The following is a 16,971-nucleotide window of genomic DNA, read 5'->3' on the forward strand; positions in this document are numbered from 1 at the left end:
CTGCATTTCTTCTTGGTGTAGCAATTTTAATGGCCAGTACTCTAGTTGTCAATAGTTCCACTACCCAAACATTGAACAACAGAATGAAATTTTCACTCTGCAGCGTAGTGTGCGCTGATGTGAAACTTCCTGGTAGATTAAAACTGTGTGCCAGACCGAGACTCGAACTCGGGACCTTTGGCTGTCGCGGGGAAGTGCTCTACCGTCTGAGCTACCCAAGCACGACTCACGACCGGTCCTCACAGCTTCAGTTCCGCCAGTACCTCGCCTCCCACCTTCCACACTTCACAGAAGCTCTCCTGCGAAACGTAACTAGCAGTCCTGAGAAGAAAGGCAAAAGGTCCCGAGTTCGAGTCTCGGTCCGGCACACGGTTTTAATCTGCCAGTAAGCTTCACTGCCAACAAAATTCGTCACCATCCATTTCCTCGAATATTTTCCTATAAACGCATCATTTCATCTCACTTTGCATTGCGTGTCCGAGCGACGGACAGTCTCCACTAAAAAAATGGTGTTCATAGACTTGGCTACCCACTCGCTGAGTGCTAGACCGTCTGAGGACGAAATCTCTTGCCGAGGCTGCAGAGCAGTTTCAGTCCGTAGCGCTGCCGACACACGAGCAGGCTGCTTGCACTGCGCCGTCCCTGCACGACCTCGGTACCATGTGATCCCCCAGGCACGACCCACGACCCGTCCTCCAGCCGAGATGACATGCTGCGTCCTGACCACCAAAAAGTCTTCAATCCAGTCACAGATTTCACTCGGCACCCCATATGCTCGTACTTTTCACAACATCTGTAGGTTACCTGAGGCGGCTACTTTTCGTAAATCGGGATATACTACCTCTACCCGACTGCCTCGATCCAAAGCATTCAGTATGTCAGACTCGAAGAAAATTGTGGCCTCCCAGGACTCCGACGAAGAATGTGTTACTTTAAACAACAGTGTACGGCAACCTGTTGAAAATTTCGTCACTGTAAAATTTCTGAAATGTGCTTTGTTAGTACGAACACCAGCTTTCGTGTGGTAGTGAGGTCGCTGGTGCTCTTAAAAATGTTCTGAAATCCTCAGCGTCCACTTTACACGTCGGAATGATGAAACCGTGGAACACGAGGTTATGGTGGGGCATTCCTTCGAGAGCTCCCAGTTTTTACGAAGAAATTGCCACCACCTTAGCCAGCGAATGTCACAACACGAATGAAAATTTGTGTTACGAGCCCACACGGAAGTTAACGTCAGAGAAATCGGTGAGACGACTTTTAGAAGATGTTCATATACACAGTGTACGGATACATCACTGATAAAGCTGGTTGACCACGATGTTGTTGTGGTCTTCAGTCCTGAGACTGGTTTGATGCAGCTCTCCATGCTACTTAATCCTGTGCAGGCTGCTTCATCCCCCAGTACCTACTGCAAACCCACATCTTTCTGAATCTGCTTAGTGTATTCATCTCTTGGTCTCCCTCTACGATTTTTACCCTCCACGCTGTCCTCCAGTACTAAATTGGTGATCCCTTGATGCCTCAGAACATGTCCTACCAACCGATCCCTTCTTCTTGTCAACTTGTGGAACAAACTCCTCTTCTCTTCAATTCTATTCAATACCTCCTCATTAGTTATGTGATCTACCCACCTAATCTTCAGCATTCTTCTGTAGCACCACATTTCGAAAGCTTCTATTCTCTTCTTGTCCAAACTATTTATCGTCCGCGTTTCACTTCCATACATGGCTACACTCCATACAAATACTTTCAGAAACGACTTCCTGACACTTAAATCTATACCTGAATAAGAGCTGCATATTGATATATTTGAGATCGTTCGGAAGAAACATTATCATTTCTATGCATTTTTATAGTCGCGATGTAGTAATACCCGGATCAACAGTAAGGGACCAGAACATTTATAGACTTTAAAAGAAATGCAACACTACACAAAAAAGTTGGTTCAGAAATAATAGGAAAACGATAATGTTCCTTCTGCCTCATGCTGCGTTCGGCCCATCAGCGTGATCGTAATTTCTGGTGATGAACTAACACAAAATAATTAACAGTCAAGTAAATGAGGAGATGGAAATCATCAAGGTTAATCTACTAAAATAAGCACACGTATCTTTAACACAAGTTTTTTTTAATGCTACGTACCTTTTCATGTTAAATTACAATAGATGACCATTGTGGTTAAATAGTTTATACATAAGTCAAAATGTCCTCTTGCTGTTGTCTGTTCGTAATCAGTTACAAGAAACTACATGTTTTCTGATTGGAAAAAATAACAGTTAGCATATTCACTCAATATTTTCACATAAAATATAAAATACCGTTGCGGAACGCAGCAAGTCCGCCTCCGCCTCTCATGGAATACAAACAGTAAAAGGTGAGGCGCCCAACGCCTCATTTGTCTTGAAACAACAGAATTCTTTTTTAATATCGTTAATCGATACATGTAGATAGAGATTTACAGGCACCGCGCAAGAACGTCAAAGATAAAGAATGATAGATTCTGTCGCTGCTGTGCAATGGTACATTTCTTTTACTTGACAATTGTTCGATAACTTTAGGCCATCAGGCGTTTACTAATGAGCGTATATTAATGTTTGTGAGGCTAAAATTACTAATATTACAATGGCGTCCAGCGAAATTGAATCGAGTGTTTGAATCTTCTAAGTGATTACGTATAGTGGCTGTATGCAGAGTTTGAGTTTGGGGATACTTTTTGTGAAAACATGTGGAATATGCCTTGCTCTTTGTGAACACAAGTAAGAAGGAAATCCCGCTTTGCCCGCTGTAAATCAGAACAATAAGATATATTTCAATATGTATTTTTATCATATAAGTTTTGATAACGTAAAATGAATATTTTAGTCTGTAAACAGCAGCCTCTCATTCTCAATGGAGAGAAGTCTTCCGAAGTAAGAGTGATTTCAGGTGTGCCGCAGGGGAGTGTCGTAGGACCGTTGCTATTCACAATATACATAAATGGCCTTGTGGATGACATCGAAAGTTCACTGAGGCTTTTTGCGGATGATGCTGTGGTATATCGAGAGGTTGTAACAATGGAAAATTGTACTGAAATGCAGGAGGATCTGCAGCGAATTGCCGCACGGTGCAGGGAATGGCAATTGAATCTCAATGCAGACAAGTGTAATGTGCTGCGAATACATAGAAAGATAGATCCCTTACCATTTAGCTACAAAATAGCAGGTCAGCAACTGGAAGCATTTAATTCCATAAATTATCTGGGAGTAGGCATTAGGAGTGATTTAAAATGGAATGATCATATAAAGTTGATCGTCGGTAAAGCAGATGCCAGACTGAGATTCATTGGAAGAATCCTAAGGAAATGCAATCCGAAAACAAAGGAAGTAGGTTAGAGTACGCTTGTTCGCCCACTGCTTGAATACTGCTCAGCAGTGTAGGATCCGTACCAGATAGGGTTGATAGAAGACATAGAGAAGATCCAACGGAGAGCAGCGCGCTTCGTTACAGGATCATTTAGTAATCGCGAAAGCGTTACGGAGATGATAGGTAAACTCCAGTTGAAGACTCTGCAGGAGAGACGCTCAGTAGCTCAGTACGGGCTTTTGTTGTAGTTTCGAGAACATACCTTCACCGAAGAGCCAAGCAGTATATTGCTCCCTCCTACGTATATCTCGCGAAGAGACCGTGAGGAAAAAATCAGAGAGATTAGAGCCCACAGAGAGGCATACCGACAATCCTTCTTTCCACGAACAATACGAGACTGGAATAGAGGGGATAACCGATAGAGGTACTCAAGGTACCCTCCGCCACACACCGTCAGGTGGCTTGCGGAGTATGGATGTAGATATGACTGGTCATTTTATTCAGCGCTCTGCCTGAAAGTCACAAAAAGTAATGGCGCCACACTCGAATTAGGACGGGCCCATCCTTCTGTCGGAGAAGTTCGTCTGTGTTGCTCTGTCGTTGCTTCGGCCTGTGGGAGACAGCGTGCGCGGTGGGCGACTGTTCCCTGAAACCACACTCGCTGCTATTGCTTTTTACGGTGCAGTCGACAAGTACACGTCGTTTTAAAGTGGTCTGTGTTCTCAACATTCGACACGAGTGTAACTTTTGACGAGTTAGTTATGGGACGGACGAAAGAGTTGCGCGACGAAGTCGACCGCGTGCTACTGTTATAAAAAGTTACCAGCTTGTTCGCGCATGCGCAGTGCAGGAATGGCGTAAGACATCCAGCCGAGTGGAAGAATGCTCTGAGCGGCAGGTCGTGTGCGAGTGCGGACTCGTGGAACGCACCGCGCTGTTTGTGTGTGTTGCACTCGTAAGCTGGGCGTGGTAAGTGCTGTGCTTTCTTTTTCTACAGTTTTTGCTTCGAATTCACGAACTATCGTGTTACTACGACACTGTGCTCGTACAGTATATGCAGTTAGACGACAAGTTTTTTGTGCCAAGGAAAGTACGTCGTTTCGAGAAGTTATTAGAAAAACGAGAGCAAACGTGTTTACTTTCCGCCTAGTAATGCTCGGTTTTTGGTTCCGAGATGCTGTTCCTCGGTGAGCATCTGCATTTAACATTTGTCACGACGTGCGGATGTTGCTGTCGAGGCAGTAACTGCAAAACTGTAAACAACACCTGGCACGCGGCTGATGTAATACTTCGTCGTTAGCAGGAAATGGCAGTACGCGGCGGATGCAACATCACGTCGCGCCACTTCCGATGATTTTCAGTCGTTTCTAACATTCTTTTTTTGCTCCTGGAATGATCTGTGAGATCTGCAGACATCGTAGCGGTATCAGTTTAACCATTCGTCGTTTTTGAAACCTTTGTTGCTTCGTAGGCACTAGGTGACGTTATAGAGTTATCTGTTTCGCGGATTTAGTACGACTGTGTGTTCAGAATGTGTTGTGAAGAGAAGAAACGTTTGGAAAAAATGATTTAGAGAGCCCTTGACGAGTCTACATACGATGAAAATGAAGTGTTACATGACGACTAAGATTACACGACGTTTAAAACTTGTAGTAATTCTCAATTTTTTTAAGATGAACTGCTTAAGGTATTATTTTCAAAGATTGTGTTGTTACGAAGGATTCAGGAAATCAACGCGAGTGAATGTAATATTCGACTACATACACTGTACTGCGCTACGAATGCAAAAATTTTATTGGTCTCGTGCTTTGTTTCTTTCTTTAGAAGCTGATTGGCTGTAAAAGAAAGGTAACGTGTTTGCTTACACAATCGAATAACTGAATTGCTTCTCAGTTTTTTTCTGTGATGTTGAAGTTTGACCTGAGTAGATTATTCAAGGCTTTATACTAGTTGTTGTTGTCGTGGTCTTCAGTCCTGAGACTGGTTTGATGCAGCTCTCCATGCTACTCTATCCAGTGCAAGCTTCTTCATCTCCCAGTACTTACTGCAACCTACATCCTTCTGAATCTGCTTAGTGTATCTATCTCTTCGTCTCCCTCTACGATTTTTTTTATGCCTCAGAATATGCCCTACCAACCGGTCCCTTCTTCTTGTCAAGTTTTGCCCAAACTCCTCTTCTCCCCTATTCTATTCAATACCTCCTCATTAGTTACGTGATCTACCCATCTAATCTTCAGCATTATTCTGTAGCACCACATTTCGAAAGCTTCTATTCTCTCCCCCCATGAACCATGGACCTTGCCGTTGGTGGGGAGCCTTGCGTGCCTCAGCGATACAGATAGCCGTACCGTAGGTGCAACCACAACGGAGGGGTATCTGTTGAGAGGCCAGACAAACGTGTGGTTCCTCAAGAGGGGCAGCAGCCTTTTCAGTAGTTGCAGGGGCAACAGTCTGGATGATTGACTGATCTGGCCTTGTAACAATAACCAAAACGGCCTTGCTGTGCTGGTACTGCGAATGGCTGAAAGCAAGGGGAAACTACGGCCGTAATTTTTCCCGAGAGCATGCAGCTCTACTGTATGATTAAATGATGATGGCGTCCTCTTGGGTAAAATATTCCGGAGATAAAATAGTCCCCCATTCGGATCTCCGGGCGGGGAGTACTCAAGAAGATGTCGTTATCAGGAGAAAGAAAACTGGCGTTCTACGGATCGGAGCGTGGAATGTCAGATCCCTTAATCGGGCAGGTAGGTTAGAAAATTTAAAAAGGGAAATGGACAGGTTAAAGTTAGATATAGTGGGAATTAGTGAAGTTCGGTGGCAGGAGGAACAAGACTTCTGGTCAGCTGACTACAGGGTTATAAACACAAAGTCAAATAGGGGTAATGCAGGAGTAGGTTTAATAATGAATAGGAAAATAGGAATGCGGGTAAGCTACTACAAACAGCATAGTGAACGCATTATTGTGGTCACGATAGACACGAAGCCCACACCTACTACAGTAGTACATGTTTATATCCCAACTAGCTCTGCAGATGACGAAGAAATTGAAGAAATGTGTGATGAAATAAAAGAAATTATTCAGATAGTGAAGGGAGACGAAAATTTAATAGTCATGGGTGACTGGAATTCGAGTGTAGGAAAAGGGAGAGAAGGAAACGTAGTAGGTGAATATGGATTGGGGATAAGAAATGAAAGAGGAAACCGCCTGATAGAATTTTGCACAGTGCACAACTTAACCATAGCTAACACTTGGTTTAGGAATCATGATAGAAGGTTGTATACATGGAAGAACCCTGGAGATACTAAAAGGTATCAGATAGATTATATAATGGCAAGACAGAGATTTAGGAACCAGGTTTTAAATTGTAAGACATTTCCAGGGGCAGATGTGGACTCTGAAGAAACTGCAAAAAGGTGGGAATTTAAGGAGATCGGACCTGGATAAACTGAAAGAACCAGAGGTTGTACAGAGTTTCAGGGAGAGCATAAGGGAACAATTGACAGGAATGGGGGAAAGAAATACAGTAGAAGAAGAATGGGTAGCTTTGAGGGATGAAGTAGTGAAGGCAGCAGAGGATCAAGTAGGTAAAAAGACGAGGGCTAGTAGAACTCCTTGGGTAACAGAAGAAATACTGAATTTAATTGATGAAAGGAGAAAATATAAAAATGCAGTAAATGAAGCCGGCAAAAAGGAATACAAACGTCTCAAAAATGAGATCGACAGGAAGTGCAAAATGGCTAAGCAGGGATGGCTAGAGGACAAATGTAAGGATGTAGAGGCTTATCTCACTAGGGGTAAGATAGATACTGCCTACAGGAAAATTAAAGACAGCTTTGGAGATAAGAGAACCACTTGTATGAACATCAAGAGCTCAGATGGAAACCCAGTTCGAAGCAAAGAAGGGAAAGCAGGAAGGTGGAAGGGGTATATAGAAGGTCTATACAAGGGCGATGCACTTGAGGACAATATTATGGAAATGGAAGAGGATGTAGATGAAGATGAAATGGGAGATACGATAAGGCGTGAAGAGTTTGACAGAGCACTGAAAGACCTGAGTCGAAACAAGGCCCCCGGAGTAGACAATATACCATTGGAACTACTGACGCCCTTGGGAGAGCCAGTCCTGACAAAACTCTACCATCTGGTGAGCAAGATGTATGAAACAGGCGAAATATCCTCAGACTTCAAGAAGAATATAATAATTCCAATCCCAAAGAAAGCAGGTGTTGACATATGTGAAAATTACCGAACAATCAGTTTAATAAGCCACAGCTGCAAAGTACTAACACGAATTCTTTACAGACGAATGGAAAAACTTGTAGAAGCCGACCTCGGGGAAGATCAGTTTGGATTCCGTACAAATACTGGAACACGTGAGGCAATACTGACCTTACGACTTATCTTGGAAGAAAGATTAAGGAAAGGCAAACCTACGTTTCTAGCATTAGTAGACTTAGAGAAAGCTTTTGACAATGTTGACTGGAATACTCTCTTTCAAATTCTAAAGATGGCAGGCGTAAAATACAGGGAGCGAAAGGCTATTTACAATTTGTACAGAAACCAGATGGCAGTTATAAGAGTCGAGGGACATGAAAGGGAAGCAGTGGTTGGGAAGGGAGTAAGACAGGGTTGTAGCCTCTCCCCGATGTTATTCAATCTGTATATTGAGCAAGCAGTAAAGGAAACAAAAGAAAAGTTCAGAGTAGGTATTAAAATCCATGGAGAAGAAATAAAAACTTTGAGGTTCGCCGATGACGTTGTAATTCTGTCAGAGACAGCAAAGGACTTGGAAGAGCAGTTGTACGGAATGGATGGTGTCTTGAAGGGAGGATATAAGACGAACATCAACAAAAGCAAAACTAGGATAATGGAATGTAGTCGAATTAAGTCGGGTGATGCTGAGGGTATTAGATTAGGAAATGAGACACTTAAAGTAGTAAAGGAGTTTTGCTATTTGGGGAGCAAAATAACTGATGATGGTCGAAGTAGAGAGGATATAAAATGTAGACTGGCAATGGCAAGGAAAGCGTTTCTGAAGAAGAGAAATTTGTTAACATCGAGTATAGATTTAAGTGTCAGGAAGTCATTTCTGAAAGTATTTGTATGAAGTGTAGCCATGTATGGAAGTGAAACATGGACGGTAAATAGTTGGGACAAGAAGAGAATAGAAGCTTTTGAAATGTGGTGCTACAGAAGAATGCTGAAGATTAGATGTGTAGATCACATAACTAATGAGGAAGTATTGAATAGGATTGGGGAGAAGAGAAGTTTGTGGCACAACTTGACCAGAAGAAGGGATCGGTTGGTTGGACATGTTCTGAGGCATCAAGGAATCACCAATTTAGTATTGGAGGGCAGCGTGGAGGGTAAAAATCGTAGGGGGAGACCAAGAGATGAATACACTAAGCAGATTCAGAAGGATGTAGGCTGCAGTAGGTACTGGGAGATGAAGAGGCTTGCACAGGATAGAGTAGCATGGAGAGCTGCATCAAACCAGTCTCAGGACTGAAGACCACAACAACAACAACTAGTATTCTCTTGTTGTCCAAACTATTTATCGTCCATGTTTCACTTCCAACATTTAAGTATTAGTCTATTTTCTGTTATTAACCATCTGTTTACAAAGACAGCGCAGCAACATTTCGTCGGGCGATTACAATGTTACCCTTTATGGGTGGCGACAATGTGAAACAGAGAACATTCTACACGTAGTGGTCCGAGTAGTATCGACTTTAACGATAAGTGCTAGAAAGTGAGTGGTAAACCTCTCGCTTCTTTACTATAGCTGGTCTATTGGAGGTTCACAATACACCATTTACGTGGTTTGGCAGTTAATAAAAAGTCGTGGAACTCTGCGGCAAGAGGTGCCACCATCGTGTTCTTAGTGTTGGCCCTTGAGCAAAAAAATTTCGACGACCGCTGGACCAGGGCCATTGGCAGTAACGGCGTTTCCAGTCTACTGCTCATGGGTTGGCGGCACGTCAGTTTCCCGTAGCCAATGCGATGATGCTTTGACATAACCTATGAGAGGCAACTACTGAGCCACTGTACTCCTAGCGCCGACATCGACACCGCTGTCTTGTTTGCTGTTTTCCGGTGTGTGTGTTTGTGGCAGGGATTGCTGTAAAGTGGACTGATCTAAGTGAATAAGTAGTGCACAGCGACGCCGTTCGTTGGTGCATGTCTCGTGGGATAGTTGCAGATGTATGGTGTTGAAATGAGTGAAAGAGTGACAGGTTTGTGTGAATGGAATCATCAGGAAGTGGATCTTTTTTTTTTTTTTTTTTCAAATTCAGTCTTGCGAAAAGGTAGGTGGTTCAGTGTTTATTAATGACAGTTCAAATGGTTCAAATGGCTCTGAGCACTATGGGACTCAACTTCTGAGGTCATAAGTCCCCTAGAACGTAGAACTACTTAAACCTAACTAACCTAAGGGCATCACACACATCCGTGCCCGAGGCAGGATTCGAACCTGCGACCGTAGCGGTCTCACGGTTCCGGACTGAAGCGCCTAGAACCGCACGGCCACTAATGACAGTCACATGTTCAATATTTCAGTATAATAAGAAACGTTGATGCATTTACTCAGTGCGTAGGTGCGGATCGACTGCGTAGCAACACAGAGCAGAGAAGTATTTCGCTGCTTTCTCGAGTACATCCTGGGTTGCGACGCTGTCTCTGGTTTGCAGATACCTGCACAGTTTAAACAGCTGCGCCCCAAATAAGAAGCAACTGAATTTATACAAAATTGTTAAGGCTTTCGTGGCCACTTGTTCACAAACTGCCTATTGGCTTCTGTCTCGGGTTCTTCGGCCGACGTTCATCTGATGATTTTTCTGACGTTTCGCCAGCACCAGTGGCTGGCATTGTCAAAGCTTCACCCCCCATTGCCGGTGGACAACTGGAGGCGAGCTCGCGGCCGCAGACTGTATGTGCCTGGCACGCCAACGTCCGAGGGCTTCTCCGCGGTCATTTCCGTTGCGGTTCTCCTGCGTCTAAAAAATGAGAACGACAGAAAGTGCAAAATGGCTAACCAGGGGTGGCTAGAGGACAAATGTAAGGATGTAGAGCCGCATATCACTAGGGGTAAGATAGATACTGCCTACAGGAAAATTAAAGATATCTTTGGAGAAAAGAGAACCACTTGCATGAATATCAAGAGCTCAGATGGAAATCCAGTTCTAAGCAAAGAAGGGAAAGCAGAAAGGTGGAAGGAGTATATAGAGGGTCTATACAAGGGCGATGTACTTGATGACAGTATTATAGAAATGGAAGAGAGTGTAGATGAAGATGAAATAGGAGATATGATACTGCGTGAAGAGTTTGACAGACCGCTGAAAGAACTGTGTCGAAACAAGGCCCCGGGAGTAGACAACATTCCATTGGAACTACTGACGGCCTTGGGAGAGCCAGTCCTGACAAAACTCTACCATCTGGTGAGCAAGATGTATGAGACAGGCGAAATACCCTCAGGCTTCAAGAAGAATATAATAATTCCAAACCCAAAGAAAGCGGGTGTTGACAGATGTGTAAATTACCGAACTATCAGTTTAATAAGTCACGGCTGCAAAATAATAACGCGAATTTTTTACAGACGAATGGAAAAACTTGTAGAAGCCGACCTTGGGGAAGATCAGTTTCGATACCGTAGAAATTTTGGAACACGTGAGGCAATACTCACTATACGACTTATCTTAGATTAAGGAAAGGCAAACCTACGTTTCTATCATTTGTAGACTTAGAGAAAGCTTTTGACAATGTTGACTGGAATACTCCCTTTCAAATTCTGAAGGTGGCAGGGGTAAAATACAGGGAGCGAAAGGCTATTTACAATTCATACAGAAACCAGATAGCAGTTATAAGAGTCGAGGGACATGAAAGGGAAGCAGTGGTTGGGAAGGGAGTAAGACAGGCTTGTAGCCTCTCCCCAATGTTATTCGATCTATATATTGAGCAAGCAGTGAAGGAAACAAAAGAAAAATTCGGAGTACGTTTTAAAATCAATGGAGAAGAAATAAAAACTTTGAGTTTCGCTGATGACATTGTAATTCTGTCAGTGACAGCAAAGGACCTGGAAGAGCAGTTGAACGGAATGGAGAGTGTCTTGAAAGGAGGATATAAGATTAACATTAACAGAAGCAAAACGAGGATAATGGAATGTAGTCGAATCTAATCGAGTGATGCTGCGGGAATTTGATTAGGAAATGAGAGGCTTAAAGTAGTAAAGGAGTTTTGCTATTTGGGGAGCAAAATAACTGATGATGCTCGAAGTAGAGAGGATATAAAATGTAGACTGGCAATGGCAAGGAAAGCGTTTCTGAAGAAGAGAAATCTATTAACATCGAGTATAGATTTGAGTGTCAGGAAATCGTTTCTGAAAGTATTTGTATGGAGTGTAGCCATGTGTGGTGTCACCGCCAGACACCACACTTGCTAGGTGGTAGCCGTTTAAATCGACCGCGGTCCGCTAGTATACGACGGACCGGCGTGTCGCCACTGTCAGTAATTGCAGACCGAGCGCCGCCACACGGCAGGTCTAGAGAGACTTCCTAGCACTCGCCCCAGTTGTACAGCCGACTTTGCTAGCGATGGTTCACTGACAAAATACGCTCTCATTTGCCGAGACGATAGTTAGCATAGCCTTCAGCTAAGTCAATTGCTACGACCTAGCAAGGCGCCATTTATCCTTTGCTATGTATCTAATGAAGCATGTACAGTAACAAGACCAATGTTCACCAATTGTGGATTAAAGTTAAGTATTCCAGCAGCTACGTACTTTTCTTTATAGCATTCATTACGTATCCTGTTTCAGACCTCACGCCAGCCTGCGTGAGTTTAAGAGCGTGCCTTTCGGTTACCCGTCACTGTGGACTGGCTTTCTTGTCAGTCCACAACACCATGTATGGAAGTGAAACATGGACGATAAATAGTTTGGACAAGAAGAGAATAGAAGCTTTAGAAGATGGGTAGATCACATAACTAATGAGGAGGTATTGAATAGAATTGGGGAGAAGAGGAGCTTGTGGCACAACTTGACTAGAAGAAGGGATCGGTTGGTAGGACATGTTCTGAAACATCGAGGGATCACCAATTTAGCACTGGAGGGCAGCGTGGAGGGTAAAAATCGTAGAGGGAGACCAAGAGATGAATACACTAAGCAGGTTCAGAAGGATGTAGGTTGCAGTAGGTACTGGGAGATGAAGAAGCTTGCACAGGATAGAGTAGCGTGGAGAGCTGCATCAAACCAGTCTCAGGACTGAAGACCACAACAACAACAACAACAACTACAAGTGCGTTTCTTACGTAGGTTTACATAAATTATTTTAGTTTTTTGAGGTTTAAATTTGTTTACGCGTAAAAAGAAACATTTCACTGCCCCCTTGAATGATACTTTTTAGTTTCATTACATGTTAGAAAATATAAAGTAGAATTCAGTTCAATGTAAAAGTCAGGTAACGGGCAAACTTTTAGATAGTTTTACTTTTTAATTATAGTTTTGTTAATGTTCATGTTTACGGAAATTATCTTTCATCTTTAAAGTTCAACTTATCAATCATTTCATTAAAAGTTCCGCAAATTATCGTACAAATCATACAAGTCCTATAATTGTTACTTCATGTGTAAACGCCTTTTACGAATGAGAAAACACACATAATGTATTCTTTACTGTGCTCTTGGCACGTATTTGTCCATGTCTCGTCAAAAAAAAAAGTGTCTGCTTTGCATATTTATTTAGTTAAAAGTCCGCCGAGCGAACGTATTGGCTGAGCGGACAGTAGCCGCGCGGTGTGCGAGGTCATTGCTCCCGGCGCTCTTTCAACTGGGCAGACAAGCGAAGAGCGTCGGCCAGCAGCGGCTGGTGTGATGTGAGGTAGGGAGCCTGCCTGCATACGGAGAGGGAGTGGCCACGGGTGAAGTTGGCCGTGACTGGTTGATTAGGTTTGGCGCCATTTTTCTGCCAAACGTCTCTCGCGCTTCCTATGTTCGCCGTGCTTGTGAGCTGAATTGAAGTTCAGAGGACTTTTGGAAACGGTTAAAAGGAATCTGAATTATTGAGAGACTTGTTATGCGTTGTGCACGCATGTTCGATTTAGTTGTATGTCGTTTTTAGTACGTAATTAGCGTTTGGGATCTAAAATACGAGTTGAAATAATGAAGCGTTTTGTGATGAAGTCGGTAGGCCTACATGTTTGAAGTAAACACGTTAGCAATTGCACAGTATTGTTTTTGACATCTGTAATTCGTTCTGCAGACGTTCGTAAACGATGCCAGGTTGTGCTGCATTTGGTTGTTCCAATAGAGGCGAAGGTGGATTTCGCGTGTTAGCATTTCCACGCAATGAAGAAAGACGAAAGCAGTGGGCAGTTTTTTTAAGTACTTTTAGTCACGCAAAACAGATAGGCCTGTTACAATTCACTGCATTTGTAAGCTTTTATTTCTTTAACAGTTCGTGCATACTGGTAGCACCACAAGCTTTTCTGAAGCCATTATCTGACGTCCTTGCTGGAAACGGGAAGTTCCTGTAATTGTTGTGCCACGCTCATTCGACTTTATAGCGTCAAAGTTTATTTCGTTCCGAATCAGAACAATAGGCATTATTTTGGTTTCAGTACTATTATTGCCTGACTGTTGACGCAGGCAAGGCACTGCCTCTGAGCACTATGGGACTTAACATCTGAGGTCATCAGTCCCCTAGAACTTACAACTACTTAACCTAACTAACCTAAGGACAGCACACAACACCCAGTCATCATGGACGCAGGCAAGTTGTAAGCACGTTTTCCGCGGCTGTCGTGGTTGCTCAAACATTTTTCGTAGTAAATAATTGTAGGTACTCTTGAAGACAGTTTTTAATAGGCCTACTTACTGTGGGATAGAAGGGATACGGTAGTTTTCTTGTTATATTTGGTCGTTATTACAGTAGCCTACATTTAACATTACCTGATTTTTGTAATCTTTTTCGTTTGTTATCTACGAGAGGTGTTCAGTAAAGTCGTAAGCAGTTGTTTACTTATGACATGCTAAAACTGTGTGCCGGACCGAGACTCGAACTCGGGACCTTTGCCTTTCGCGGGCAAGTGCTTGGGTAGTTCAGTTGGTAGAGCGCTTGCCCGCGGAAGGCAAAGGTCCCGAGTTGGAGTCTCGCTCCGGCACACAGTTTTAATCTGCCAGGAAGTTTCAACTACTTACGACTTTCATTCATCTGACGTAATACAGGTACGTTAAATCTTTAGCGTTATGCACTTCCGATACAAAACAAATGCTATACACTATTTTTGTTTTGTTTACGTTACTTTTATTGCAATATGTCTAGTAAACGAACTTTAAAGGAGATAAATGCAAGTAACGAATAATTTTTACAGTCACTGTATCAAATTTTCCTGTGCTGTACGTAGTAGGCTACTATGAGTATATTATAGCTGTAAAGAAAGGCATTTCACGAATGATTTCGCCATATTGTCTTGTGCTTTTGATTCGGTGAGTTTGTACTCCACTACTGGTCATTCAAAAGTTCCGCCCGGAGTTTGGCAGAAAAATGGCCGCCGTATCGTCCGGTTGGCCACTCTCTCCCTGTACAGGCTCTCTAGCAACAGGTGGCAGCTAGCGCCATCTCGTAGCGATGACGTCACCCGATCACTCGCCGCATGCCGCGCGCCCTGCTGCCGGCCGGTGGAACTATATGGGCAGGCACATTCCGCGCACGTGATTCGAGTTGCATTGCATTGCTGCGCGGAAGCACGCAGTGCCAATCCACGCGAAGCTTCTTGCGTTCATGAAATGCATAAAACGCGGCAGAATTAGTCCTTTATATGTCACTACACACTGTAGCGTCCTGGGAAAAAGGTTCGGATAAGCACGTGTTGTGTTGTGTGATAAGTATCCCTCTAGCATGAATGTAAATTGTCACTGTTTATTCACTAGAGCGTTAACAGTTCACACGACTGAAGCTTGTCATACTGTTTTAAAATCGTTCCCGGTTTGAATAACCACAACAAAAGTGTCTCAACAGTGTTTCTTATTTAGTGCGTTTATACGCTTATTTTTAAGCATGCATTTATTAAACGTCTCTGCTAACACATTTTATTCATCGCACCGTAAAGTCTCATCGTGTGTGATTGCATTGTTTATGTGTTGTCGATAACACATCGTCCCAGCACTGTGTCTTTAGCGAAATTAGTGACAGTTTGTGCCTGAAAAGTAGCATGTCACTATGGTGCACTACACTATATTGCTTTCTGTGCGTGTGTGAATGTTTTATCACTCATTGGATTAGGCCACAAGAAGAGGCTGAAGACGTTGGTTCCTCTCCCGTCGGCTGCTACACATCGTCAACAAACGGTGAGTTGGACCTAGCCATTGTTTATAATCTCTTTCTCCTAATTATATGTAAACACTTCGAAGTCCACATTTCGCACTCTCTTGAGTGTCCTATGTTCTGTTGATAGTCCACTTATCCTTGTGGCACTATTTGCGACACATGTAAACAGTCGCTTTTGCAAATTTACATCTTATTTACAATTGAGTCCCTGCTACCTGAATACCAGAAAGCGACGTACTAAATACCTAACTATTTACATAATACATAAATATTAAACTTGTTTACATTGAAACCATGCCTGCATAGAAATATGATGCCGCTATATACTACAGCAGTCTGGTTTAACATTCCTACTGAGTGGCTCATATGTGCAAGATTACTGTCAACACATATGAGACCACGACCGTTCCATGTTGCACAGTACATGTGAAATTCCTAGTCGCAACAAAGGGAAAACGACCGCAGAGAACAAAGCACGAGAGATCCCCCCCCCCCTCCAAAAAAAAAAAGAGAAAGCCAAAACCCCGAAATTCGTGGTTGCGAAATTAAACCTTCCTCAAAAACCATGTGTGTCAAGCCTGTGTCTCGCCAAGCATAATCGGTTCATCTCATGGTCTTATAAAACTGTGCTTACAACCAGGCATATAAATGAGTCTTAATACTACTTTACTACAGTGTTATCTGTGTCATAAATTGTGTTCACATAAAAATGCATATAGATATATACAACAAACAAACATCAGTAAAAATGTAAATGCATAGATGCTTACTAACTATGAGTCAAAACCTTACAGATATTATTTACATAGATCTGTGGATGTTATTATTTCTGTAGCACATTTCTGGTGGGAAATATGAGAACATGGTATTCATGGACGAAAATTGTCAATAAGAAGTTTCCTAATCAAACATTCTTTAAATGACTCAGGCAGAGGTTCTTCAGAATCAGAATGTTTATTATCCCGTAACATACAAAGTAAATCACAGATCTGATGTACTGGGGACTCGTCAACATTACATTTACATTACAATTACAATTTGTATATACAGTATTACAAAAACAATATATCAACACTCCAGTTTACATGAATTACAAAGTAATATATAACAACAGTGTTTGCATAGTGGACATATTTTTACAATCATTTATTTGACACAAAACTGCTAAGCTTAATTTACAGGTGATGTTTCCTTGCTCAGACTTCCACATCATCGTTCATAAATTCTTCTACAGAGTTATAAAATTTTTTCCGCTAATAACTTGCGCAGCTTTGATTTAAATTGCTCTAGCTCTATGCTATTTATT

The sequence above is a fragment of the Schistocerca americana genome, chromosome 10, assembly GCF_021461395.2.
Source record: "Schistocerca americana isolate TAMUIC-IGC-003095 chromosome 10, iqSchAmer2.1, whole genome shotgun sequence".
Classification (NCBI taxonomy): Eukaryota; Metazoa; Arthropoda; class Insecta; order Orthoptera; family Acrididae; genus Schistocerca; species Schistocerca americana.